We start from the raw sequence: 25,197 nt of genomic DNA, 5'->3' as shown, positions 1-25,197 counted from the left end.
GTTGAATCCGTTCTACGTTTCACCTTTTTGTTTCCAATAGCTCGTTGTTGTCCAGCGTAATTGACATCTTGAAAACGTAAAAAAAAAGACACGTTAAATTGATGACAAAATATAGACAAAGCTGTCGTCGATGTTTGTACCGTAGGGCGAGGTGGAATAGGCTTGGACGACTTTCCCTGCAGCGTAACAGCTGCAACATGACCTTATGGAAGGGTGGTTAACTGAGTTTTACCCAAGTTGGTGTGAGTTGAAAACTCGAGAGCATAGCTTTAAGGTGATTGGGCTGAAAGTGACAAAGGACCTGAGGCACATTTCCCACAAAGAAGGTTGTGCGTGTTTGGTATGATCTACCAGAGGAAGTGGAGGAGGCTATTACACTCAGAAAATTGCAAAGGTAATCGGGTGAGTTTCTGGATATGATGCGTTTAGAGGGATTGGGGCCAAATGCTGGGGAACGGGACTTGTTTAATTTTGGCGATGTGGTGAGCACGGATGAGGTCCACCGAAGTATCTTTTTCCACGATGTACCCCAATTACGTCATGTTACCGGCTTTAAAGGATTACTTTTTAGCGGAGTTTGCCATCGCAGTCTGTGGCACAAACATTTAGTCTGTTCGATTGCTCACGGGAGAGGTAGTATTGTGAAACACTGCAGAAACGAACGACTTCCTTACTTTAGCTCCGACTGACCATACTCTGCGAAATTTTCCCAGATCCTCTGCTGAGAATTTTTGCTGCTGGAAGTTACCTCAGAAACCCTGTTAAATCGAAATGTATTGAGCGAATCGCAAAACAGAAAGCATTTAACACGGAACACAAACAAACTGGCATATCTCATGCATTTTCAGACACAGAGATGCATGAATGCTAAATGTGATACAGTCCGAGGGCATGAGTCATAAAGTAATCTCACAACTAACAACAGGGCATTTCCAAACGACTCTTTCAAAAAGCTCAACTTGCCTGGGATGGCAGAACTGTTTGCGATTTTCCGAGCGGGAGGCGAACACGATCATGACAGTAGAGACATTTTGAAATATTTGGCAGTATCCCACACCACAGTTAGTTCCCTGGGAAGCAAACCCCTTTTACTTTGGTTTTCAACATCAATATACAGTGGGCACCGAAACAGCATTTTAACAAGCTGCAGCGTTGGGGTTGATCAGCAGAAATGGCAGTGGTGGGATTCGAACCCACGCCCCTTTCGAGACTGGAACCTGGATCCAGCGCCTTAGACCGCTCGGCCACACTACCAGCCGGCCGCGCCTTCTTATTTTCTTGTATTTCCAATTGTGCTCCTGCATAACAACAGATGCAAAGTCACATGATAAGGGTTCCATGATTCCTCTCGGACTCGCACAGCTGCTGGGATGTCCTCTCGGACTGGCACAGCTACAATGTCAATTTCGCAGCAGATATTGATAGCCCATCAATCCAGACAAAAATCAATGGTAAACTGAGTCTATCTTCTCAGACTCTTTTCAGCTACAAATGTATCTGTGAGTGCTTAAGAATATGGGTTCGCTTATGATTTGGTCAAATAACCATGAGCTGCTTGACATTACTGCAATTTCGAATCTCGCTTTGCTAAATGATTTCACCCATTGCTCGAAACAGGACGACTTTCACGTTTACACGGAACACCAAACACACCGGACTACAGGGAAAATGCACAAACCTGAGCAGGCCGTAATCCACATCATACCGTGCAGCATAGTTTCAGTCACTGTGTCTTTTTTTTTCAGAATAAGAGTCCCAAAGAATGTTCTCCACCCGAAAACCGGAGGTAACATTACAATCCGAGAACGACAGATCACATTGTGAGGATGCTCTGACCTCGGAGCCAGTTCTAGAAGCGACTTTCCTTGCCTTTTACCTTAACCGTGCAATGTGCTGCAGAGATGTTCACACCTGGACATGAGCCACATGGATACCAACTGCGTTGGAAACCTATGTGGGAATCGACGACAAGCGACTCGATAAATTTTGTTAAATTCCATGGTGCTTTTTAGAAATGCAGTTTCTGTTCACCTCAATCAAAACGGCAGTTTCTGAACATAGTAACAGAAGTCACAAGGTAATTACCTCACCGCACCCTCCACTCCGGAAGAGGTGCTAACTGCCCTTGAGTGCTTTTTGTTCTCGATGTGAAGAGCTTTCACGCCTGAGTCACCTTCACGTCTCTGGTTGCTGAGTGAATCACAAAGAAGGAATTTCACCAGAGCTGCAACTGCCTCACTTCTCCACTCGCCCTCCCCGTTTACATTTTCCTGCTCGTCAGTAATTTAAAGAAAACCAAATGGATGCGATGTCATTCTGTAGCCTCTCTGTCGATTCCTCCGTTTCAGTTCCAACATGACTTAGATCTCGGGGCGGACCTTAATACTAGCGACGCTATGAATGCGCAAGTCGAAAGGTTCTTCTGAGAGTGCAATTTCTTTCATTGCTGTTGCTGATTGAATGAGCCACTAACGTGCGAATTGCTCCAAAACATGATTCAGGATATCTGGTGCCAATTCTCGCACGTTGAATCACGATTGACAGCTTCCAAATGAGGTCTTTCTGAGACGACCTTGGGGTACATTTGACAAACAGACAAGTTCAGGAATTCGTGGTGCGCTGTGACACCAGAGCATCTGCTTCTTTCCTGTCTTTGAACCGAGCCGCCTGCGCAAGGAAGGCAAATGCGGTACTGCTTTTCGTGGAAGGATCAGAAGGCGGTAACTACACTCTCCAACAGAATGGCATATGATCAGAACCAGGTTGGAGAAAAACTTAACAACGCTTTGCACTGTAATGAAATGGAATTGCATTACATTTCACGACCAGAGCAGATTTGTTCAAGGAAATTCGAAGGCAGGTTTGCAGATGGGAAAGCATGCAAGAAAGCTCAGCTCTTGTCCATGTAAAAGGCTGCAGTTGAAGAACAAAGCAGTTTCTGCCCAGTTTCGAACTGGGGACCTTTCGCGTGTGAGGCGAACGTGATGACCACTACACTACAGAAACAAGCCAGAGTCGGCAGTGCTGCGACTCAATGGCGTCCAACACTGAAAGTTGAATCCGTTCTACGTTTCACCTTTTTGTTTCCAATAGCTCGTTGTTGTCCAGCGTAATTGACATCTTGAAAACGTAAAAAAAAAAGACACGTTAAATTGATGACAAAATATAGACAAAGCTGTCGTCGATGTTTGTACCGTAGGGCGAGGTGGAATAGGCTTGGACGACTTTCCCTGCAGCGTAACAGCTGCAACATGACCTTATGGAAGGGTGGTTAACTGAGTTTTACCCAAGTTGGTGTGAGTTGTAAACTCGAGAGCATAGCTTTAAGGTGATTGGGCTGAAAGTGACAAAGGACCTGAGGCACATTTCCCACAAAGAAGGTTGTGCGTGTTTGGAATGATCTACCAGAGGAAGTGGAGGAGGCTATTACACTCAGAAAATTGCAAAGGTAATCGGGTGAGTTTCTGGATATGATGCGTTTAGAGGGATTGGGGCCAAATGCTGGGGAACGGGACTTGTTTAATTTTGGCGATGTGGTGAGCACGGATGAGGTCCACCGAAGTATCTTTTTCCACGATGTACCCCAATTACGTCATGTTACCGGCTTTAAAGGATTACTTTTTAGCGGAGTTTGCCATCGCAGTCTGTGGCACAAACATTTAGTCTGTTCGATTGCTCACGGGAGAGGTAGTATTGTGAAACACTGCAGAAACGAACGACTTCCTTACTTTAGCTCCGACTGACCATACTCTGCGAAATTTTCCCAGATCCTCTGCTGAGAATTTTTGCTGCTGGAAGTTACCTCAGAAACCCTGTTAAATCGAAATGTATTGAGCGAATCGCAAAACAGAAAGCATTTAACACGGAACACAAACAAACTGGCATATCTCATGCATTTTCAGACACAGAGATGCATGAATGCTAAATGTGATACAGTCCGAGGGCATGAGTCATAAAGTAATCTCACAACTAACAACAGGGCATTTCCAAACGACTCTTTCAAAAAGCTCAACTTGCCTGGGATGGCAGAACTGTTGGCGATTTTCCGAGCGGGAGGCGAACACGATCATGACAGTAGAGACATTTTGAAATATTTGGCAGTATCCCACACCACAGTTAGTTCCCTGGGAAGCAAACCCCTTTTACTTTTGTTTTCAACATCAATATACAGTGGGCACCGAAACAGCATTTTAACAAGCTTCAGCGTTGGAGTTGATCAGCAGAAATGGCAGTGGTGGGATTCGAACCCACGCCCCTTTCGAGACTGGAACCTGGATCCAGCGCCTTAGACCGCTCGGCCACACTACCAGCCGGCCGCGCCTTCTTATTTTCTTGTATTTCCAATTGTGCTCCTGCGTAACAACAGATGCAAAGTCACATGATAAGGGTTCCATGATTCCTCTCGGACTCGCACAGCTGCTGGGATGTCCTCTCGGACTGGCACAGCTACAATGTCAATTTCGCAGCAGATATTGATAGCCCATCAATCCAGACAAAAATCAATGGTAAACTGAGTCTATCTTCTCAGACTCTTTTCAGCTACAAATGTATCTGTGAGTGCTTCAGAATATGGGTTCGCTTATGATTTGGTCAAATAACCATGAGCTGCTTGACATTACTGCAATTTCGAATCTCGCTTTGCTAAATGATTTCACCCATTGCTCGAAACAGGACGATTTTCACGTTTACACGGAACACCAAACACACCGGACTACAGGGAAAATGCACAAACCTGAGCAGGCCGTAATCCACATCATACCGTGCAGCATAGTTTCAGTCACTGTGTCTGTTTTTTTTTTCAGAATAAGAGTCCCAAAGAATGTTCTCCACCCGAAAACCGGAGGTAACATTACAATCCGAGAACGACAGATCACATTGTGAGGATGCTCTGACCTCGGAGCCAGTTCTAGAAGCGACTTTCCTTGCCTTTTACCTTAACCGTGCAATGTGCTGCAGAGATGTTCACACCTGGACATGAGCCACATGGATACCAACTGCGTTGGAAACCTATGTGGGAATCGACGACAAGCGACTCGATAAATTTTGTTAAATTCCATGGTGCTTTTTAGAAATGCAGTTTCTGTTCACCTCAATCAAAACGGCAGTTTCTGAACATCGTAACAGAAGTCACAAGGTAATTACCTCACCGCACCCCCCACTCCGGAAGAGGTGCTAACTGCCCTTGAGTGCTTTTTGTTCTCGATGTGAAGAGCTTTCACGCCTGAGTCACCTTCACGTCTCTGGTTGCTGAGTGAATCACAAAGAAGGAATTTCACCAGAGCTGCAACTGCCTCACTTCTCCACTCGCCCTCCCCGTTTACATTTTCCTGCTCGTCAGTAATTTAAAGAAAACCAAATGGATGCGATGTCATTCTGTAGCCTCTCTGTCGATTCCTCCGTTTCAGTTCCAACATGACTTAGATCTCGGGGCGGACCTTAATACTAGCGACGCTATGAATGCGCAAGTCGAAAGGTTCCTCTGAGAGTGCAATTTCTTTCATTGCTGTTGCTGATTGAATGAGCCACTAACGTGCGAATTGCTCCAAAACATGATTCAGGATATCTGGTGCCAATTCTCGCACGTTGAATCACGATTGACAGCTTCCAAATGAGGTCTTTCTGAGACGACCTTGGGGTACATTTGACAAACAGACAAGTTCAGGAATTCGTGGTGCGCTGTGACACCAGAGCATCTGCTTCTTTCCTGTCTTTGAACCGAGCCGCCTGCGCAAGGAAGGCAAATGCGGTACTGCTTTTCGTGGAAGGATCAGAAGGCGGTAACTACACTCTCCAACAGAATGGCATATGATCAGAACCAGGTTGGAGAAAAACTTAACAACGCTTTGCACTGTAATGACATGGAATTGCATTACATTTCACTACCAGAGCAGATTTGTTCAAGGAAATTCGAAGGCAGGTTTGCAGATGGGAAAGCATGCAAGAAAGCTCAGCTCTTGTCCATGTAAAAGGCTGCAGTTGAAGAACAAAGCAGTTTCTGCCCAGTTTCGAACTGGGGACCTTTCGCGTGTGAGGCGAACATGATGACCACTACACTACAGAAACAAGCCGGAGTCGGCAGTGCTGCGACTCAATGGCGTCCAACACTGAAAGTTGAATCCGTTCTACGTTTCACCTTTTTGTTTCCAATAGCTCGTTGTTGTCCAGCGTAATTGACATCTTGAAAACGTAAAAAAAAAGACACGTTAAATTGATGACAAAATATAGACAAAGCTGTCGTCGATGTTTGTACCGTAGGGCGAGGTGGAATAGGCTTGGACGACTTTCCCTGCAGCGTAACAGCTGCAACATGACCTTATGGAAGGGTGGTTAACTGAGTTTTACCCAAGTTGGTGTGAGTTGAAAACTCGAGAGCATAGCTTTAAGGTGATTGGGCTGAAAGTGACAAAGGACCTGAGGCACATTTCCCACAAAGAAGGTTGTGCGTGTTTGGTATGATCTACCAGAGGAAGTGGAGGAGGCTATTACACTCAGAAAATTGCAAAGGTAATCGGGTGAGTTTCTGGATATGATGCGTTTAGAGGGATTGGGGCCAAATGCTGGGGAACGGGACTTGTTTAATTTTGGCGATGTGGTGAGCACGGATGAGGTCCACCGAAGTATCTTTTTCCACGATGTACCCCAATTACGTCATGTTACCGGCTTTAAAGGATTACTTTTTAGCGGAGTTTGCCATCGCAGTCTGTGGCACAAACATTTAGTCTGTTCGATTGCTCACGGGAGAGGTAGTATTGTGAAACACTGCAGAAACGAACGACTTCCTTACTTTAGCTCCGACTGACCATACTCTGCGAAATTTTCCCAGATCCTCTGCTGAGAATTTTTGCTGCTGGAAGTTACCTCAGAAACCCTGTTAAATCGAAATGTATTGAGCGAATCGCAAAACAGAAAGCATTTAACACGGAACACAAACAAACTGGCATATCTCATGCATTTTCAGACACAGAGATGCATGAATGCTAAATGTGATACAGTCCGAGGGCATGAGTCATAAAGTAATCTCACAACTAACAACAGGGCATTTCCAAACGACTCTTTCAAAAAGCTCAACTTGCCTGGGATGGCAGAACTGTTTGCGATTTTCCGAGCGGGAGGCGAACACGATCATGACAGTAGAGACATTTTGAAATATTTGGCAGTATCCCACACCACAGTTAGTTCCCTGGGAAGCAAACCCCTTTTACTTTGGTTTTCAACATCAATATACAGTGGGCACCGAAACAGCATTTTAACAAGCTGCAGCGTTGGGGTTGATCAGCAGAAATGGCAGTGGTGGGATTCGAACCCACGCCCCTTTCGAGACTGGAACCTGGATCCAGCGCCTTAGACCGCTCGGCCACACTACCAGCCGGCCGCGCCTTCTTATTTTCTTGTATTTCCAATTGTGCTCCTGCATAACAACAGATGCAAAGTCACATGATAAGGGTTCCATGATTCCTCTCGGACTCGCACAGCTGCTGGGATGTCCTCTCGGACTGGCACAGCTACAATGTCAATTTCGCAGCAGATATTGATAGCCCATCAATCCAGACAAAAATCAATGGTAAACTGAGTCTATCTTCTCAGACTCTTTTCAGCTACAAATGTATCTGTGAGTGCTTAAGAATATGGGTTCGCTTATGATTTGGTCAAATAACCATGAGCTGCTTGACATTACTGCAATTTCGAATCTCGCTTTGCTAAATGATTTCACCCATTGCTCGAAACAGGACGACTTTCACGTTTACACGGAACACCAAACACACCGGACTACAGGGAAAATGCACAAACCTGAGCAGGCCGTAATCCACATCATACCGTGCAGCATAGTTTCAGTCACTGTGTCTTTTTTTTTCAGAATAAGAGTCCCAAAGAATGTTCTCCACCCGAAAACCGGAGGTAACATTACAATCCGAGAACGACAGATCACATTGTGAGGATGCTCTGACCTCGGAGCCAGTTCTAGAAGCGACTTTCCTTGCCTTTTACCTTAACCGTGCAATGTGCTGCAGAGATGTTCACACCTGGACATGAGCCACATGGATACCAACTGCGTTGGAAACCTATGTGGGAATCGACGACAAGCGACTCGATAAATTTTGTTAAATTCCATGGTGCTTTTTAGAAATGCAGTTTCTGTTCACCTCAATCAAAACGGCAGTTTCTGAACATAGTAACAGAAGTCACAAGGTAATTACCTCACCGCACCCTCCACTCCGGAAGAGGTGCTAACTGCCCTTGAGTGCTTTTTGTTCTCGATGTGAAGAGCTTTCACGCCTGAGTCACCTTCACGTCTCTGGTTGCTGAGTGAATCACAAAGAAGGAATTTCACCAGAGCTGCAACTGCCTCACTTCTCCACTCGCCCTCCCCGTTTACATTTTCCTGCTCGTCAGTAATTTAAAGAAAACCAAATGGATGCGATGTCATTCTGTAGCCTCTCTGTCGATTCCTCCGTTTCAGTTCCAACATGACTTAGATCTCGGGGCGGACCTTAATACTAGCGACGCTATGAATGCGCAAGTCGAAAGGTTCTTCTGAGAGTGCAATTTCTTTCATTGCTGTTGCTGATTGAATGAGCCACTAACGTGCGAATTGCTCCAAAACATGATTCAGGATATCTGGTGCCAATTCTCGCACGTTGAATCACGATTGACAGCTTCCAAATGAGGTCTTTCTGAGACGACCTTGGGGTACATTTGACAAACAGACAAGTTCAGGAATTCGTGGTGCGCTGTGACACCAGAGCATCTGCTTCTTTCCTGTCTTTGAACCGAGCCGCCTGCGCAAGGAAGGCAAATGCGGTACTGCTTTTCGTGGAAGGATCAGAAGGCGGTAACTACACTCTCCAACAGAATGGCATATGATCAGAACCAGGTTGGAGAAAAACTTAACAACGCTTTGCACTGTAATGAAATGGAATTGCATTACATTTCACGACCAGAGCAGATTTGTTCAAGGAAATTCGAAGGCAGGTTTGCAGATGGGAAAGCATGCAAGAAAGCTCAGCTCTTGTCCATGTAAAAGGCTGCAGTTGAAGAACAAAGCAGTTTCTGCCCAGTTTCGAACTGGGGACCTTTCGCGTGTGAGGCGAACGTGATGACCACTACACTACAGAAACAAGCCAGAGTCGGCAGTGCTGCGACTCAATGGCGTCCAACACTGAAAGTTGAATCCGTTCTACGTTTCACCTTTTTGTTTCCAATAGCTCGTTGTTGTCCAGCGTAATTGACATCTTGAAAACGTAAAAAAAAAAGACACGTTAAATTGATGACAAAATATAGACAAAGCTGTCGTCGATGTTTGTACCGTAGGGCGAGGTGGAATAGGCTTGGACGACTTTCCCTGCAGCGTAACAGCTGCAACATGACCTTATGGAAGGGTGGTTAACTGAGTTTTACCCAAGTTGGTGTGAGTTGTAAACTCGAGAGCATAGCTTTAAGGTGATTGGGCTGAAAGTGACAAAGGACCTGAGGCACATTTCCCACAAAGAAGGTTGTGCGTGTTTGGAATGATCTACCAGAGGAAGTGGAGGAGGCTATTACACTCAGAAAATTGCAAAGGTAATCGGGTGAGTTTCTGGATATGATGCGTTTAGAGGGATTGGGGCCAAATGCTGGGGAACGGGACTTGTTTAATTTTGGCGATGTGGTGAGCACGGATGAGGTCCACCGAAGTATCTTTTTCCACGATGTACCCCAATTACGTCATGTTACCGGCTTTAAAGGATTACTTTTTAGCGGAGTTTGCCATCGCAGTCTGTGGCACAAACATTTAGTCTGTTCGATTGCTCACGGGAGAGGTAGTATTGTGAAACACTGCAGAAACGAACGACTTCCTTACTTTAGCTCCGACTGACCATACTCTGCGAAATTTTCCCAGATCCTCTGCTGAGAATTTTTGCTGCTGGAAGTTACCTCAGAAACCCTGTTAAATCGAAATGTATTGAGCGAATCGCAAAACAGAAAGCATTTAACACGGAACACAAACAAACTGGCATATCTCATGCATTTTCAGACACAGAGATGCATGAATGCTAAATGTGATACAGTCCGAGGGCATGAGTCATAAAGTAATCTCACAACTAACAACAGGGCATTTCCAAACGACTCTTTCAAAAAGCTCAACTTGCCTGGGATGGCAGAACTGTTGGCGATTTTCCGAGCGGGAGGCGAACACGATCATGACAGTAGAGACATTTTGAAATATTTGGCAGTATCCCACACCACAGTTAGTTCCCTGGGAAGCAAACCCCTTTTACTTTTGTTTTCAACATCAATATACAGTGGGCACCGAAACAGCATTTTAACAAGCTTCAGCGTTGGAGTTGATCAGCAGAAATGGCAGTGGTGGGATTCGAACCCACGCCCCTTTCGAGACTGGAACCTGGATCCAGCGCCTTAGACCGCTCGGCCACACTACCAGCCGGCCGCGCCTTCTTATTTTCTTGTATTTCCAATTGTGCTCCTGCGTAACAACAGATGCAAAGTCACATGATAAGGGTTCCATGATTCCTCTCGGACTCGCACAGCTGCTGGGATGTCCTCTCGGACTGGCACAGCTACAATGTCAATTTCGCAGCAGATATTGATAGCCCATCAATCCAGACAAAAATCAATGGTAAACTGAGTCTATCTTCTCAGACTCTTTTCAGCTACAAATGTATCTGTGAGTGCTTCAGAATATGGGTTCGCTTATGATTTGGTCAAATAACCATGAGCTGCTTGACATTACTGCAATTTCGAATCTCGCTTTGCTAAATGATTTCACCCATTGCTCGAAACAGGACGACTTTCACGTTTACACGGAACACCAAACACACCGGACTACAGGGAAAATGCACAAACCTGAGCAGGCCGTAATCCACATCATACCGTGCAGCATAGTTTCAGTCACTGTGTCTGTTTTTTTTTTCAGAATAAGAGTCCCAAAGAATGTTCTCCACCCGAAAACCGGAGGTAACATTACAATCCGAGAACGACAGATCACATTGTGAGGATGCTCTGACCTCGGAGCCAGTTCTAGAAGCGACTTTCCTTGCCTTTTACCTTAACCGTGCAATGTGCTGCAGAGATGTTCACACCTGGACATGAGCCACATGGATACCAACTGCGTTGGAAACCTATGTGGGAATCGACGACAAGCGACTCGATAAATTTTGTTAAATTCCATGGTGCTTTTTAGAAATGCAGTTTCTGTTCACCTCAATCAAAACGGCAGTTTCTGAACATAGTAACAGAAGTCACAAGGTAATTACCTCACCGCACCCCCCACTCCGGAAGAGGTGCTAACTGCCCTTGAGTGCTTTTTGTTCTCGATGTGAAGAGCTTTCACGCCTGAGTCACCTTCACGTCTCTGGTTGCTGAGTGAATCACAAAGAAGGAATTTCACCAGAGCTGCAACTGCCTCACTTCTCCACTCGCCCTCCCCGTTTACATTTTCCTGCTCGTCAGTAATTTAAAGAAAACCAAATGGATGCGATGTCATTCTGTAGCCTCTCTGTCGATTCCAACATTCAGTTCCAACATGACTTAGATCTCGGGGCGGACCTTAATACTAGCGACGCTATGAATGCGCAAGTCGAAAGGTTCCTCTGAGAGTGCAATTTCTTTCATTGCTGTTGCTGATTGAATGAGCCACTAACGTGCGAATTGCTCCAAAACATGATTCAGGATATCTGGTGCCAATTCTCGCACGTTGAATCACGATTGACAGCTTCCAAATGAGGTCTTTCTGAGACGACCTTGGGGTACATTTGACAAACAGACAAGTTCAGGAATTCGTGGTGCGCTGTGACACCAGAGCATCTGCTTCTTTCCTGTCTTTGAACCGAGCCGCCTGCGCAAGGAAGGCAAATGCGTTACTGCTTTTCGTGGAAGGATCAGAAGGCGGTAACTACACTCTCCAACAGAATGGCATATGATCAGAACCAGGTTGGAGAAAAACTTAACAACGCTTTGCACTGTAATGAAATGGAATTGCATTACATTTCACGACCAGAGCAGATTTGTTCAAGGAAATTCGAAGGCAGGTTTGCAGATGGGAAAGCATGCAAGAAAGCTCAGCTCTTGTCCATGTAAAAGGCTGCAGTTGAAGAACAAAGCAGTTTCTGCCCAGTTTCGAACTGGGGACCTTTCGCGTGTGAAGCGAACGTGATGACCACTACACTACAGAAACAAGCCGGAGTCGGCAGTGCTGCGACTCAATGGCGTCCAACACTGAAAGTTGAATCCGTTCTACGTTTCACCTTTTTGTTTCCAATAGCTCGTTGTTGTCCAGCGTAATTGACATCTTGAAAACGTAAAAAAAAAGACACGTTAAATTGATGACAAAATATAGACAAAGCTGTCGTCGATGTTTGTACCGTAGGGCGAGGTGGAATAGGCTTGGACGACTTTCCCTGCAGCGTAACAGCTGCAACATGACCTTATGGAAGGGTGGTTAACTGAGTTTTACCCAAGTTGGTGTGAGTTGAAAACTCGAGAGCATAGCTTTAAGGTGATTGGGCTGAAAGTGACAAAGGACCTGAGGCACATTTCCCACAAAGAAGGTTGTGCGTGTTTGGAATGATCTACCAGAGGAAGTGGAGGAGGCTATTACACTCAGAAAATTGCAAAGGTAATCGGGTGAGTTTCTGGATATGATGCGTTTAGAGGGATTGGGGCCAAATGCTGGGGAACGGGACTTGTTTAATTTTGGCGATGTGGTGAGCACGGATGAGGTCCACCGAAGTATCTTTTTCCACGATGTACCCCAATTACGTCATGTTACCGGCTTTGAAGGATTACTTTTTAGCGGAGTTTGCCATCGCAGTCTGTGGCACAAACATTTAGTCTGTTCGATTGCTCACGGGAGAGGTAGTATTGTGAAACACTGCAGAAACGAACGACTTCCTTACTTTAGCTCCGACTGACCATACTCTGCGAAATTTTCCCAGATCCTCTGCTGAGAATTTTTGCTGCTGGAAGTTACCTCAGAAACCCTGTTAAATCGAAATGTATTGAGCGAATCGCAAAACAGAAAGCATTTAACACGGAACACAAACAAACTGGCATATCTCATGCATTTTCAGACACAGAGATGCATGAATGCTAAATGTGATACAGTCCGAGGGCATGAGTCTTAAAGTAATCTCACAGCTAACAACAGGGCATTTCCAAACGACTCTTTCAAAAAGCTCAACTTGCCTGGGATGGCAGAACTGTTGGCGATTTTCCGAGCGGGAGGCGAACACGATCATGACAGTAGAGACATTTTGAAATATTTGGCAGTATCCCACACCACAGTTAGTTCCCTGGGAAGCAAACCCCTTTTACTTTTGTTTTCAACATCAATATACAGTGGGCACCGAAACAGCATTTTAACAAGCTGCAGCGTTGGAGTTGATCAGCAGAAATGGCAGTGGTGGGATTCGAACCCACGCCCCTTTCGAGACTGGAACCTGGATCCAGCGCCTTAGACCGCTCGGCCACACTACCAGCCGGCCGCGCCTTCTTATTTTCTTGTATTTCCAATTGTGCTCCTGCATAACAACAGATGCAAAGTCACATGATAAGGGTTCCATGATTCCTCTCGGACTCGCACAGCTGCTGGGATGTCCTCTCGGACTGGCACAGCTACAATGTCAATTTCGCAGCAGATATTGATAGCCCATCAATCCAGACAAAAATCAATGGTAAACTGAGTCTATCTTCTCAGACTCTTTTCAGCTACAAATGTATCTGTGAGTGCTTCAGAATATGGGTTCGCTTATGATTTGGTCAAATAACCATGAGCTGCTTGACATTACTGCAATTTCGAATCTCGCTTTGCTAAATGATTTCACCCATTGCTCGAAACAGGACGACTTTCACGTTTACACGGAACACCAAACACACCGGACTACAGGGAAAATGCACAAACCTGAGCAGGCCGTAATCCACATCATACCGTGCAGCATAGTTTCAGTCACTGTGTCTGTTTTTTTTTTCAGAATAAGAGTCCCAAAGAATGTTCTCCACCCGAAAACCGGAGGTAACATTACAATCCGAGAACGACAGATCACATTGTGAGGATGCTCTGACCTCGGAGCCAGTTCTAGAAGCGACTTTCCTTGCCTTTTACCTTAACCGTGCAATGTGCTGCAGAGATGTTCACACCTGGACATGAGCCACATGGATACCAACTGCGTTGGAAACCTATGTGGGAATCGACGACAAGCGACTCGATAAATTTTGTTAAATTCCATGGTGCTTTTTAGAAATGCAGTTTCTGTTCACCTCAATCAAAACGGCAGTTTCTGAACATCGTAACAGAAGTCACAAGGTAATTACCTCACCGCACCCCCCACTCCGGAAGAGGTGCTAACTGCCCTTGAGTGCTTTTTGTTCTCGATGTGAAGAGCTTTCACGCCTGAGTCACCTTCACGTCTCTGGTTGCTGAGTGAATCACAAAGAAGGAATTTCACCAGAGCTGCAACTGCCTCACTTCTCCACTCGCCCTCCCCGTTTACATTTTCCTGCTCGTCAGTAATTTAAAGAAAACCAAATGGATGCGATGTCATTCTGTAGCCTCTCTGTCGATTCCAACATTCAGTTCCAACATGACTTAGATCTCGGGGCGGACCTTAATACTAGCGACGCTATGAATGCGCAAGTCGAAAGGTTCCTCTGAGAGTGCAATTTCTTTCATTGCTGTTGCTGATTGAATGAGCCACTAACGTGCGAATTGCTCCAAAACATGATTCAGGATATCTGGTGCCAATTCTCGCACGTTGAATCACGATTGACAGCTTCCAAATGAGGTCTTTCTGAGACGACCTTGGGGTACATTTGACAAACAGACAAGTTCAGGAATTCGTGGTGCGCTGTGACACCAGAGCATCTGCTTCTTTCCTGTCTTTGAACCGAGCCGCCTGAGCAAGGAAGGCAAATGCGGTACTGCTTTTCGTGGAAGGATCAGAAGGCGGTAACTACACTCTCCAACAGAATGGCATATGATCAGAACCAGGTTGGAGAAAAACTTAACAACGCTTTGCACTGTAATGAAATGGAATTGCATTACATTTCACGACCAGAGCAGATTTGTTCAAGGAAATTCGAAGGCAGGTTTGCAGATGGGAAAGCATGCAAGAAAGCTCAGCTCTTGTCCATGTAAAAGGCTGCAGTTGAAGAACAAAGCAGTTTCTGCCCAGTTTCGAACTGGGGACCTTTCGCGTGTGAGGCGAACGTGATGACCACTACACTACAGAAACAAGCCGGAGTCGGCAGTGCTGCGACTCAATGGCGTCCAACACTGAAAGTTGAATCCGTTCTACGTTTCACCTTTTTGTTTCCAATAGCTCGTTGTTGTCCAGCGTAATTGACATCTTGAAAACGTAAAAAAAAAGACACGTTAAATTGATGACAAAATATAGACAAAGCTGTCGTCGATGTTTGTACCGTAGGGCGAGGTGGAATAGGCTTGGACGACTTTCCCTGCAGCGTAACAGCTGCAACATGACCTTATGGAAGGGTGGTTAACTGAGTTTTACCCAAGTTGGTGTGAGTTGAAAACTCGAGAACATAGCTTTAAGGTGATTGGGCTGAAAGTGACAAAGGACCTGAGGCACATTTCCCACAAAGAAGGTTGTGCGTGTTTGGAATGATCTACCAGAGGAAGTGGAGGAGGCTATTACACTCAGAAAATTGCAAAGGTAATCGGGTGAGTTTCTGGATATGATGCGTTTAGAGGGATTGGGGCCAAATGCTGGGGAACGGGACTTGTTTAATTTTGGCGATGTGGTGAGCACGGATGAGGTCCACCGAAGTATCTTTTTCCACGATGTACCCCAATTACGTCATGTTACCGGCTTTAAAGGATTACTTTTTAGCGGAGTTTGCCATCGCAGTCTGTGGCACAAACATTTAGTCTGTTCGATTGCTCACGGGAGAGGTAGTATTGTGAAACACTGCAGAAACGAACGACTTCCTTACTTTAGCTCCGACTGACCATACTCTGCGAAATTTTCCCTGATCCTCTGCTGAGAATTTTTGCTGCTGGAAGTTACCTCAGAAACCCTGTTAAATCGAAATGTATTGAGCGAATCGCAAAACAGAAAGCATTTAACACGGAACACAAACAAACTGGCATATCTCATGCATTTTCAGACACAGAGATGCATGAATGCTAAATGTGATACAGTCCGAGGGCATGAGTCATAAAGTAATCTCACAACTAACAACAGGGCATTTCCAAACGACTCTTTCAAAAAGCTCAACTTGCCTGGGATGGCAGAACTGTTGGCGATTTTCCGAGCGGGAGGCGAACACGATCATGACAGTAGAGACATTTTGAAATATTTGGCAGTATCCCACACCACAGTTAGTTCCCTGGGAAGCAAACCCCTTTTACTTTTGTTTTCAACATCAATATACAGTGGGCACCGAAACAGCATTTTAACAAGCTGCAGCGTTGGAGTTGATCAGCAGAAATGGCAGTGGTGGGATTCGAACCCACGCCCCTTTCGAGACTGGAACCTGGATCCAGCGCCTTAGACCGCTCGGCCACACTACCAGCCGGCCGCGCCTTCTTATTTTCTTGTATTTCCAATTGTGCTCCTGCATAACAACAGATGCAAAGTCACATGATAAGGGTTCCATGATTCCTCTCGGACTCGCACAGCTGCCGGGATGTCCTCTCGGACTGGCACAGCTACAATGTCAATTTCGCAGCAGATATTGATAGCCCATCAATCCAGACAAAAATCAATGGTAAACTGAGTCTATCTTCTCAGACTCTTTTCAGCTACAAATGTATCTGTGAGTGCTTAAGAATATGGGTTCGCTTATGATTTGGTCAAATAACCATGAGCTGCTTGACATTACTGCAATTTCGAATCTCGCTTTGCTAAATGATTTCACCCATTGCTCGAAACAGGACGACTTTCACGTTTACACGGAACACCAAACACACCGGACTACAGGGAAAATGCACAAACCTGAGCAGGCCGTAATCCACATCATACCGTGCAGCATAGTTTCAGTCACTGTGTCTGTTTTTTTTTTCAGAATAAGAGTCCCAAAGAATGTTCTCCACCCGAAAACCGGAGGTAACATTACAATCCGAGAACGACAGATCACATTGTGAGGATGCTCTGACCTCGGAGCCAGTTCTAGAAGCGACTTTCCTTGCCTTTTACCTTAACCGTGCAATGTGCTGCAGAGATGTTCACACCTGGACATGAGCCACATGGATACCAACTGCGTTGGAAACCTATGTGGGAATCGACGACAAGCGACTCGATAAATTTTGTTAAATTCCATGGTGCTTTTTAGAAATGCAGTTTCTGTTCACCTCAATCAAAACGGCAGTTTCTGAACATCGTAACAGAAGTCACAAGGTAATTACCTCACCGCACCCCCCACTCCGGAAGAGGTGCTAACTGCCCTTGAGTGCTTTTTGTTCTCGATGTGAAGAGCTTTCACGCCTGAGTCACCTTCACGTCTCTGGTTGCTGAGTGAATCACAAAGAAGGAATTTCACCAGAGCTGCAACTGCCTCACTTCTCCACTCGCCCTCCCCGTTTACATTTTCCTGCTCGTCAGTAATTTAAAGAAAACCAAATGGATGCGATGTCATTCTGTAGCCTCTCTGTCGATTCCTCCGTTTCAGTTCCAACATGACTTAGATCTCGGGGCGGACCTTAATACTAGCGACGCTATGAATGCGCAAGTCGAAAGGTTCCTCTGAGAGTGCAATTTCTTTCATTGCTGTTGCTGATTGAATGAGCCACTAACGTGCGAATTGCTCCAAAACATGATTCAGGATATCTGGTGCCAATTCTCGCACGTTGAATCACGATTGACAGCTTCCAAATGAGGTCTTTCTGAGACGACCTTGGGGTACATTTGACAAACAGACAAGTTCAGGAATTCGTGGTGCGCTGTGACACCAGAGCATCTGCTTCTTTCCTGTCTTTGAACCGAGCCGCCTGCGCAAGGAAGGCAAATGCGGTACTGCTTTTCGTGGAAGGATCAGAAGGCGGTAACTACACTCTCCAACAGAATGGCATATGATCAGAACCAGGTTGGAGAAAAACTTAACAACGCTTTGCACTGTAATGAAATGGAATTGCATTACATTTCACGACCAGAGCAGATTTGTTCAAGGAAATTCGAAGGCAGGTTTGCAGATGGGAAAGCATGCAAGAAAGCTCAGCTCTTGTCCATGTAAAAGGCTGCAGTTGAAGAACAAAGCAGTTTCTGCCCAGTTTCGAACTGGGGACCTTTCGCGTGTGAGGCGAACGTGATGACCACTACACTACAGAAACAAGCCGGAGTCGGCAGTGCTGCGACTCAATGGCGTCCAACACTGAAAGTTGAATCCGTTCTACGTTTCACCTTTTTGTTTCCAATAGCTCGTTGTTGTCCAGCGTAATTGACATCTTGAAAACGTAAAAAAAAAGACACGTTAAATTGATGACAAAATATAGACAAAGCTGTCGTCGATGTTTGTACCGTAGGGCGAGGTGGAATAGGCTTGGACGACTTTCCCTGCAGCGTAACAGCTGCAACATGACCTTATGGAAGGGTGGTTAACTGAGTTTTACCCAAGTTGGTGTGAGTTGAAAACTCGAGAGCATAGCTTTAAGGTGATTGGGCTGAAAGTGACAAAGGACCTGAGGCACATTTCCCACAAAGAAGGTTGTGCGTGTTTGGAATGATCTACCAGAGGAAGTGGAGGAGGCTATTACACTCAGAAAATTGCAAAGGTAATCGGGTGAGTTTCTGGATATGATGCGTTTAGAGGGATTGGGGCCAAATGCTGGGGAACGGGACTTGTTTAATTTTGGCGATGTGGTGAGCACGGATGAGGTCCACCGAAGTATCTTTTTCCACGATGTACCCCAATTACGTCATGTTACCGGCTTTAAAGGATTACTTTTTAGCGGAGTTTGCCATCGCAGTCTGTGGCACAAACATTTAGTCTGTTCGATTGCTCACGGGAGAGGTAGTATTGTGAAACACTGCAGAAACGAACGACTTCCTTACTTTAGCTCCGACTGACCATACTCTGCGAAATTTTCCCAGGTCCTCTGCTGAGAATTTTTGCTGCTGGAAGTTACCTCAGAAACCCTGTTAAATCGAAATGTATTGAGCGAATCGCAAAACAGAAAGCATTTAACACGGAACACAAACAAACTGGCATATCTCATGCATTTTCAGACACAGAGATGCATGAATGCTAAATGTGATACAGTCCGAGGGCATGAGTCATAAAGTAATCTCACAACTAACAACAGGGCATTTCCAAACGACTCTTTCAAAAAGCTCAACTTGCCTGGGATGGCAGAACTGTTTGCGATTTTCCGAGCGGGAGGCGAACACGATCATGACAGTAGAGACATTTTGAAATATTTGGCAGTATCCCACACCACAGTTAGTTCCCTGGGAAGCAAACCCCTTTCACTTTTGTTTTCAACATCAATATACAGTGGGCACCGAAACAGCATTTTAACAAGCTGCAGCGTTGGAGTTGATCAGCAGAAATGGCAGTGGTGGGATTCGAACCCACGCCCCTTTCGAGACTGGAACCTGGATCCAGCGCCTTAGACCGCTCGGCCACACTACCAGCCGGCCGCGCCTTCTTATTTTCTTGTATTTCCAATTGTGCTCCTGCATAACAACAGATGCAAAGTCACATGATAAGGGTTCCATGATTCCTCTCGGACTCGCACAGCTGCTGGGATGTCCTCTCGGACTGGCACAGCTACAATGTCAATTTCGCAGCAGATATTGATAGCCCATCAATCCAGACAAAAATCAATGGTAAACTGAGTCTATCTTCTCAGACTCTTTTCAGCTACAAATGTATCTGTGAGTGCTTAAGAATATGGGTTCGCTTATGATTTGGTCAAATAACCATGAGCTGCTTGACATTACTGCAATTTCGAATCTCGCTTTGCTAAATGATTTCACCCATTGCTCGAAACAGGACGACTTTCACGTTTACACGGAACACCAAACACACCGGACTACAGGGAAAATGCACAAACCTGAGCAGGCCGTAATCCACATCATACCGTGCAGCATAGTTTCAGTCACTGTGTCTGTTTTTTTTTTCAGAATAAGAGTCCCAAAGAATGTTCTCCACCCGAAAACCGGAGGTAACATTACAATCCGAGAACGACAGATCACATTGTGAGGATGCTCTGACCTCGGAGCCAGTTCTAGAAGCGACTTTCCTTGCCTTTTACCTTAACCGTGCAATGTGCTGCAGAGATGTTCACACCTGGACATGAGCCACATGGATACCAACTGCGTTGGAAACCTATGTGGGAATCGACGACAAGCGACTCGATAAATTTTGTTAAATTCCATGGTGCTTTTTAGAAATGCAGTTTCTGTTCACCTCAATCAAAACGGCAGTTTCTGAACATCGTAACAGAAGTCACAAGGTAATTACCTCACCGCACCCCCCACTCCGGAAGAGGTGCTAACTGCCCTTGAGTGCTTTTTGTTCTCGATGTGAAGAGCTTTCACGCCTGAGTCACCTTCACGTCTCTGGTTGCTGAGTGAATCACAAAGAAGGAATTTCACCAGAGCTGCAACTGCCTCACTTCTCCACTCGCCCTCCCCGTTTACATTTTCCTGCTCGTCAGTAATTTAAAGAAAACCAAATGGATGCGATGTCATTCTGTAGCCTCTCTGTCGATTCCTCCGTTTCAGTTCCAACATGACTTAGATCTCGGGGCGGACCTTAATACTAGCGACGCTATGAATGCGCAAGTCGAAAGGTTCCTCTGAGAGTGCAATTTCTTTCATTGCTGTTGCTGATTGAATGAGCCACTAACGTGCGAATTGCTCCAAAACATGATTCAGGATATCTGGTGCCAATTCTCGCACGTTGAATCACGATTGACAGCTTCCAAATGAGGTCTTTCTGAGACGACCTTGGGGTACATTTGACAAACAGACAAGTTCAGGAATTCGTGGTGCGCTGTGACACCAGAGCATCTGCTTCTTTCCTGTCTTTGAACCGAGCCGCCTGCGCAAGGAAGGCAAATGCGGTACTGCTTTTCGTGGAAGGATCAGAAGGCGGTAACTACACTCTCCAACAGAATGGCATATGATCAGAACCAGGTTGGAGAAAAACTTAACAACGCTTTGCACTGTAATGAAATGGAATTGCATTACATTTCACGACCAGAGCAGATTTGTTCAAGGAAATTCGAAGGCAGGTTTGCAGATGGGAAAGCATGCAAGAAAGCTCAGCTCTTGTCCATGTAAAAGGCTGCAGTTGAAGAACAAAGCAGTTTCTGCCCAGTTTCGAACTGGGGACCTTTCGCGTGTGAGGCGAACGTGATGACCACTACACTACAGAAACAAGCCGGAGTCGGCAGTGCTGCGACTCAATGGCGTCCAACACTGAAAGTTGAATCCGTTCTACGTTTCACCTTTTTGTTTCCAATAGCTCGTTGTTGTCCAGCGTAATTGACATCTTGAAAACGTAAAAAAAAAGACACGTTAAATTGATGACAAAATATAGACAAAGCTGTCGTCGATGTTTGTACCGTAGGGCGAGGTGGAATAGGCTTGGACGACTTTCCCTGCAGCGTAACAGCTGCAACATGACCTTATGGAAGGGTGGTTAACTGAGTTTTACCCAAGTTGGTGTGAGTTGAAAACTCGAGAGCATAGCTTTAAGGTGATTGGGCTGAAAGTGACAAAGGACCTGAGGCACATTTCCCACAAAGAAGGTTGTGCGTGTTTGGAATGATCTACCAGAGGAAGTGGAGGAGGCTATTACACTCAGAAAATTGCAAAGGTAATCGGGTGAGTTTCTGGATATGATGCGTTTAGAGGGATTGGGGCCAAATGCTGGGGAACGGGACTTGTTTAATTTTGGCGATGTGGTGAGCACGGATGAGGTCCACCGAAGTATCTTTTTCCACGATGTACCCCAATTACGTCATGTTACCGGCTTTAAAGGATTACTTTTTAGCGGAGTTTGCCATCGCAGTCTGTGGCACAAACATTTAGTCTGTTCGATTGCTCACGGGAGAGGTAGTATTGTGAAACACTGCAGAAACGAACGACTTCCTTACTTTAGCTCCGACTGACCATACTCTGCGAAATTTTCCCAGGTCCTCTGCTGAGAATTTTTGCTGCTGGAAGTTACCTCAGAAACCCTGTTAAATCGAAATGTATTGAGCGAATCGCAAAACAGAAAGCATTTAACACGGAACACAAACAAACTGGCATATCTCATGCATTTTCAGACACAGAGATGCATGAATGCTAAATGTGATACAGTCCGAGGGCATGAGTCATAAAGTAATCTCACAACTAACAACAGGGCATTTCCAAACGACTCTTTCAAAAAGCTCAACTTGCCTGGGATGGCAGAACTGTTTGCGATTTTCCGAGCGGGAGGCGAACACGATCATGACAGTAGAGACATTTTGAAATATTTGGCAGTATCCCACACCACAGTTAGTTCCCTGGGAAGCAAACCCCTTTTACTTTTGTTTTCAACATCAATATACAGTGGGCACCGAAACAGCATTTTAACAAGCTGCAGCGTTGGAGTTGATCAGCAGAAATGGCAGTGGTGGGATTCGAACCCACGCCCCTTTCGAGACTGGAACCTGGATCCAGCGCCTTAGACCGCTCGGCCACACTACCAGCCGGCCGCGCCTTCTTATTTTCTTGTATTTCCAATTGTGCTCCTGCATAACAACAGATGCAAAGTCACATGATAAGGGTTCCATGATTCCTCTCGGACTCGCACAGCTGCTGGGATGTCCTCTCGGACTGGCACAGCTACAATGTCAATTTCGCAGCAGATATTGATAGCCCATCAATCCAGACAAAAATCAATGGTAAACTGAGTCTATCTTCTCAGACTCTTTTCAGCTACAAATGTATCTGTGAGTGCTTCAGAATATGGGTTCGCTTATGATTTGGTCAAATAACCATGAGCTGCTTGACATTACTGCAATTTCGAATCTCGCTTTGCTAAATGATTTCACCCATTGCTCGAAACAGGACGACTTTCACGTTTACACGGAACACCAAACACACCGGACTACAGGGAAAATGCACAAACCTGAGCAGGCCGTAATCCACATCATACCGTGCAGCATAGTTTCAGTCACTGTGTCTGTTTTTTTTTTCAGAATAAGAGTCCCAAAGAATGTTCTCCACCCGAAAACCGGAGGTAACATTACAATCCGAGAACGACAGATCACATTGTGAGGATGCTCTGACCTCGGAGCCAGTTCTAGAAGCGACTTTCCTTGCCTTTTACCTTAACCGTGCAATGTGCTGCAGAGATGTTCACACCTGGACATGAGCCACATGGATACCAACTGCGTTGGAAACCTATGTGGGAATCGACGACAAGCGACTCGATAAATTTTGTTAAATTCCATGGTGCTTTTTAGAAATGCAGTTTCTGTTCACCTCAATCAAAACGGCAGTTTCTGAACATCGTAACAGAAGTCACAAGGTAATTACCTCACCGCACCCCCCACTCCGGAAGAGGTGCTAACTGCCCTTGAGTGCTTTTTGTTCTCGATGTGAAGAGCTTTCACGCCTGAGTCACCTTCACGTCTCTGGTTGCTGAGTGAATCACAAAGAAGGAATTTCACCAGAGCTGCAACTGCCTCACTTCTCCACTCGCCCTCCCCGTTTACATTTTCCTGCTCGTCAGTAATTTAAAGAAAACCAAATGGATGCGATGTCATTCTGTAGCCTCTCTGTCGATTCCTCCGTTTCAGTTCCAACATGACTTAGATCTCGGGGCGGACCTTAATACTAGCGACGCTATGAATGCGCAAGTCGAAAGGTTCCTCTGAGAGTGCAATTTCTTTCATTGCTGTTGCTGATTGAATGAGCCACTAACGTGCGAATTGCTCCAAAACATGATTCAGGATATCTGGTGCCAATTCTCGCACGTTGAATCACGATTGACAGCTTCCAAATGAGGTCTTTCTGAGACGACCTTGGGGTACATTTGACAAACAGACAAGTTCAGGAATTCGTGGTGCGCTGTGACACCAGAGCATCTGCTTCTTTCCTGTCTTTGAACCGAGCCGCCTGCGCAAGGAAGGCAAATGCGGTACTGCTTTTCGTGGAAGGATCAGAAGGCGGTAACTACACTCTCCAACAGAATGGCATATGATCAGAACCAGGTTGGAGAAAAACTTAACAACGCTTTGCACTGTAATGAAATGGAATTGCATTACATTTCACGACCAGAGCAGATTTGTTCAAGGAAATTCGAAGGCAGGTTTGCAGATGGGAAAGCATGCAAGAAAGCTCAGCTCTTGTCCATGTAAAAGGCTGCAGTTGAAGAACAAAGCAGTTTCTGCCCAGTTTCGAACTGGGGACCTTTCGCGTGTGAGGCGAACGTGATGACCACTACACTACAGAAACAAGCCGGAGTCGGCAGTGCTGCGACTCAATGGCGTCCAACACTGAAAGTTGAATCCGTTCTACGTTTCACCTTTTTGTTTCCAATAGCTCGTTGTTGTCCAGCGTAATTGACATCTTGAAAACGTAAAAAAAAAGACACGTTAAATTGATGACAAAATATAGACAAAGCTGTCGTCGATGTTTGTACCGTAGGGCGAGGTGGAATAGGCTTGGACGACTTTCCCTGCAGCGTAACAGCTGCAACATGACCTTATGGAAGGGTGGTTAACTGAGTTTTACCCAAGTTGGTGTGAGTTGAAAACTCGAGAGCATAGCTTTAAGGTGATTGGGCTGAAAGTGACAAAGGACCTGAGGCACATTTCCCACAAAGAAGGTTGTGCGTGTTTGGAATGATCTACCAGAGGAAGTGGAGGAGGCTATTACACTCAGAAAATTGCAAAGGTAATCGGGTGAGTTTCTGGATATGATGCGTTTAGAGGGATTGGGGCCAAATGCTGGGGAACGGGACTTGTTTAATTTTGGCGATGTGGTGAGCACGGATGAGGTCCACCGAAGTATCTTTTTCCACGATGTACCCCAATTACGTCATGTTACCGGCTTTAAAGGATTACTTTTTAGCGGAGTTTGCCATCGCAGTCTGTGGCACAAACATTTAGTCTGTTCGATTGCTCACGGGAGAGGTAGTATTGTGAAACACTGCAGAAACGAACGACTTCCTTACTTTAGCTCCGACTGACCATACTCTGCGAAATTTTCCCAGGTCCTCTGCTGAGAATTTTTGCTGCTGGAAGTTACCTCAGAA

General features: G+C 45.6%; 14 non-coding genes across 14 annotated transcripts; all 14 read right to left on the bottom strand.

Moving 5' to 3' along the window:
- Positions 1-1,172: 1,172 nt before the first annotated feature.
- trnal-cag (transfer RNA leucine (anticodon CAG)) lies at positions 1,173-1,254 on the bottom strand. The gene has a single exon. It is a non-coding gene; the product is annotated as a tRNA-Leu (tRNA).
- Positions 1,255-2,933: 1,679 nt separating this feature from the next.
- trnav-cac (transfer RNA valine (anticodon CAC)) lies at positions 2,934-3,006 on the bottom strand. The gene has a single exon. It is a non-coding gene; the product is annotated as a tRNA-Val (tRNA).
- A 1,220-nt stretch (positions 3,007-4,226) lies between these two features.
- On the bottom strand, positions 4,227-4,308 carry trnal-cag (transfer RNA leucine (anticodon CAG)). Its single transcript has one exon. It is a non-coding gene; the product is annotated as a tRNA-Leu (tRNA).
- A 2,974-nt stretch (positions 4,309-7,282) lies between these two features.
- Positions 7,283-7,364, bottom strand: trnal-cag (transfer RNA leucine (anticodon CAG)). Its single transcript has one exon. It is a non-coding gene; the product is annotated as a tRNA-Leu (tRNA).
- A 1,679-nt stretch (positions 7,365-9,043) lies between these two features.
- trnav-cac (transfer RNA valine (anticodon CAC)) lies at positions 9,044-9,116 on the bottom strand. Its single transcript has one exon. It is a non-coding gene; the product is annotated as a tRNA-Val (tRNA).
- Positions 9,117-10,336: 1,220 nt separating this feature from the next.
- Positions 10,337-10,418, bottom strand: trnal-cag (transfer RNA leucine (anticodon CAG)). The gene has a single exon. It is a non-coding gene; the product is annotated as a tRNA-Leu (tRNA).
- A 2,973-nt stretch (positions 10,419-13,391) lies between these two features.
- On the bottom strand, positions 13,392-13,473 carry trnal-cag (transfer RNA leucine (anticodon CAG)). The gene has a single exon. It is a non-coding gene; the product is annotated as a tRNA-Leu (tRNA).
- Positions 13,474-15,154: 1,681 nt separating this feature from the next.
- On the bottom strand, positions 15,155-15,227 carry trnav-cac (transfer RNA valine (anticodon CAC)). Its single transcript has one exon. It is a non-coding gene; the product is annotated as a tRNA-Val (tRNA).
- Positions 15,228-16,446: 1,219 nt separating this feature from the next.
- trnal-cag (transfer RNA leucine (anticodon CAG)) lies at positions 16,447-16,528 on the bottom strand. The gene has a single exon. It is a non-coding gene; the product is annotated as a tRNA-Leu (tRNA).
- Positions 16,529-18,210: 1,682 nt separating this feature from the next.
- trnav-cac (transfer RNA valine (anticodon CAC)) lies at positions 18,211-18,283 on the bottom strand. The gene has a single exon. It is a non-coding gene; the product is annotated as a tRNA-Val (tRNA).
- Positions 18,284-19,502: 1,219 nt separating this feature from the next.
- On the bottom strand, positions 19,503-19,584 carry trnal-cag (transfer RNA leucine (anticodon CAG)). Its single transcript has one exon. It is a non-coding gene; the product is annotated as a tRNA-Leu (tRNA).
- A 1,682-nt stretch (positions 19,585-21,266) lies between these two features.
- trnav-cac (transfer RNA valine (anticodon CAC)) lies at positions 21,267-21,339 on the bottom strand. Its single transcript has one exon. It is a non-coding gene; the product is annotated as a tRNA-Val (tRNA).
- A 1,219-nt stretch (positions 21,340-22,558) lies between these two features.
- On the bottom strand, positions 22,559-22,640 carry trnal-cag (transfer RNA leucine (anticodon CAG)). Its single transcript has one exon. It is a non-coding gene; the product is annotated as a tRNA-Leu (tRNA).
- Positions 22,641-24,322: 1,682 nt separating this feature from the next.
- Positions 24,323-24,395, bottom strand: trnav-cac (transfer RNA valine (anticodon CAC)). Its single transcript has one exon. It is a non-coding gene; the product is annotated as a tRNA-Val (tRNA).
- Between the last annotated feature and the right edge of the window lie 802 nt (positions 24,396-25,197).

This window comes from Chiloscyllium plagiosum, unplaced genomic scaffold, assembly GCF_037043375.1.
Source record: "Chiloscyllium plagiosum isolate Xiang-an unplaced genomic scaffold, Cpla_swu_hap1 HiC_scaffold_42, whole genome shotgun sequence".
Classification (NCBI taxonomy): Eukaryota; Metazoa; Chordata; class Chondrichthyes; order Orectolobiformes; family Hemiscylliidae; genus Chiloscyllium; species Chiloscyllium plagiosum.
The sequence above is the reverse complement of the archived record's forward strand: the minus strand, read 5'-3'. Positions and strand labels throughout refer to the sequence as shown.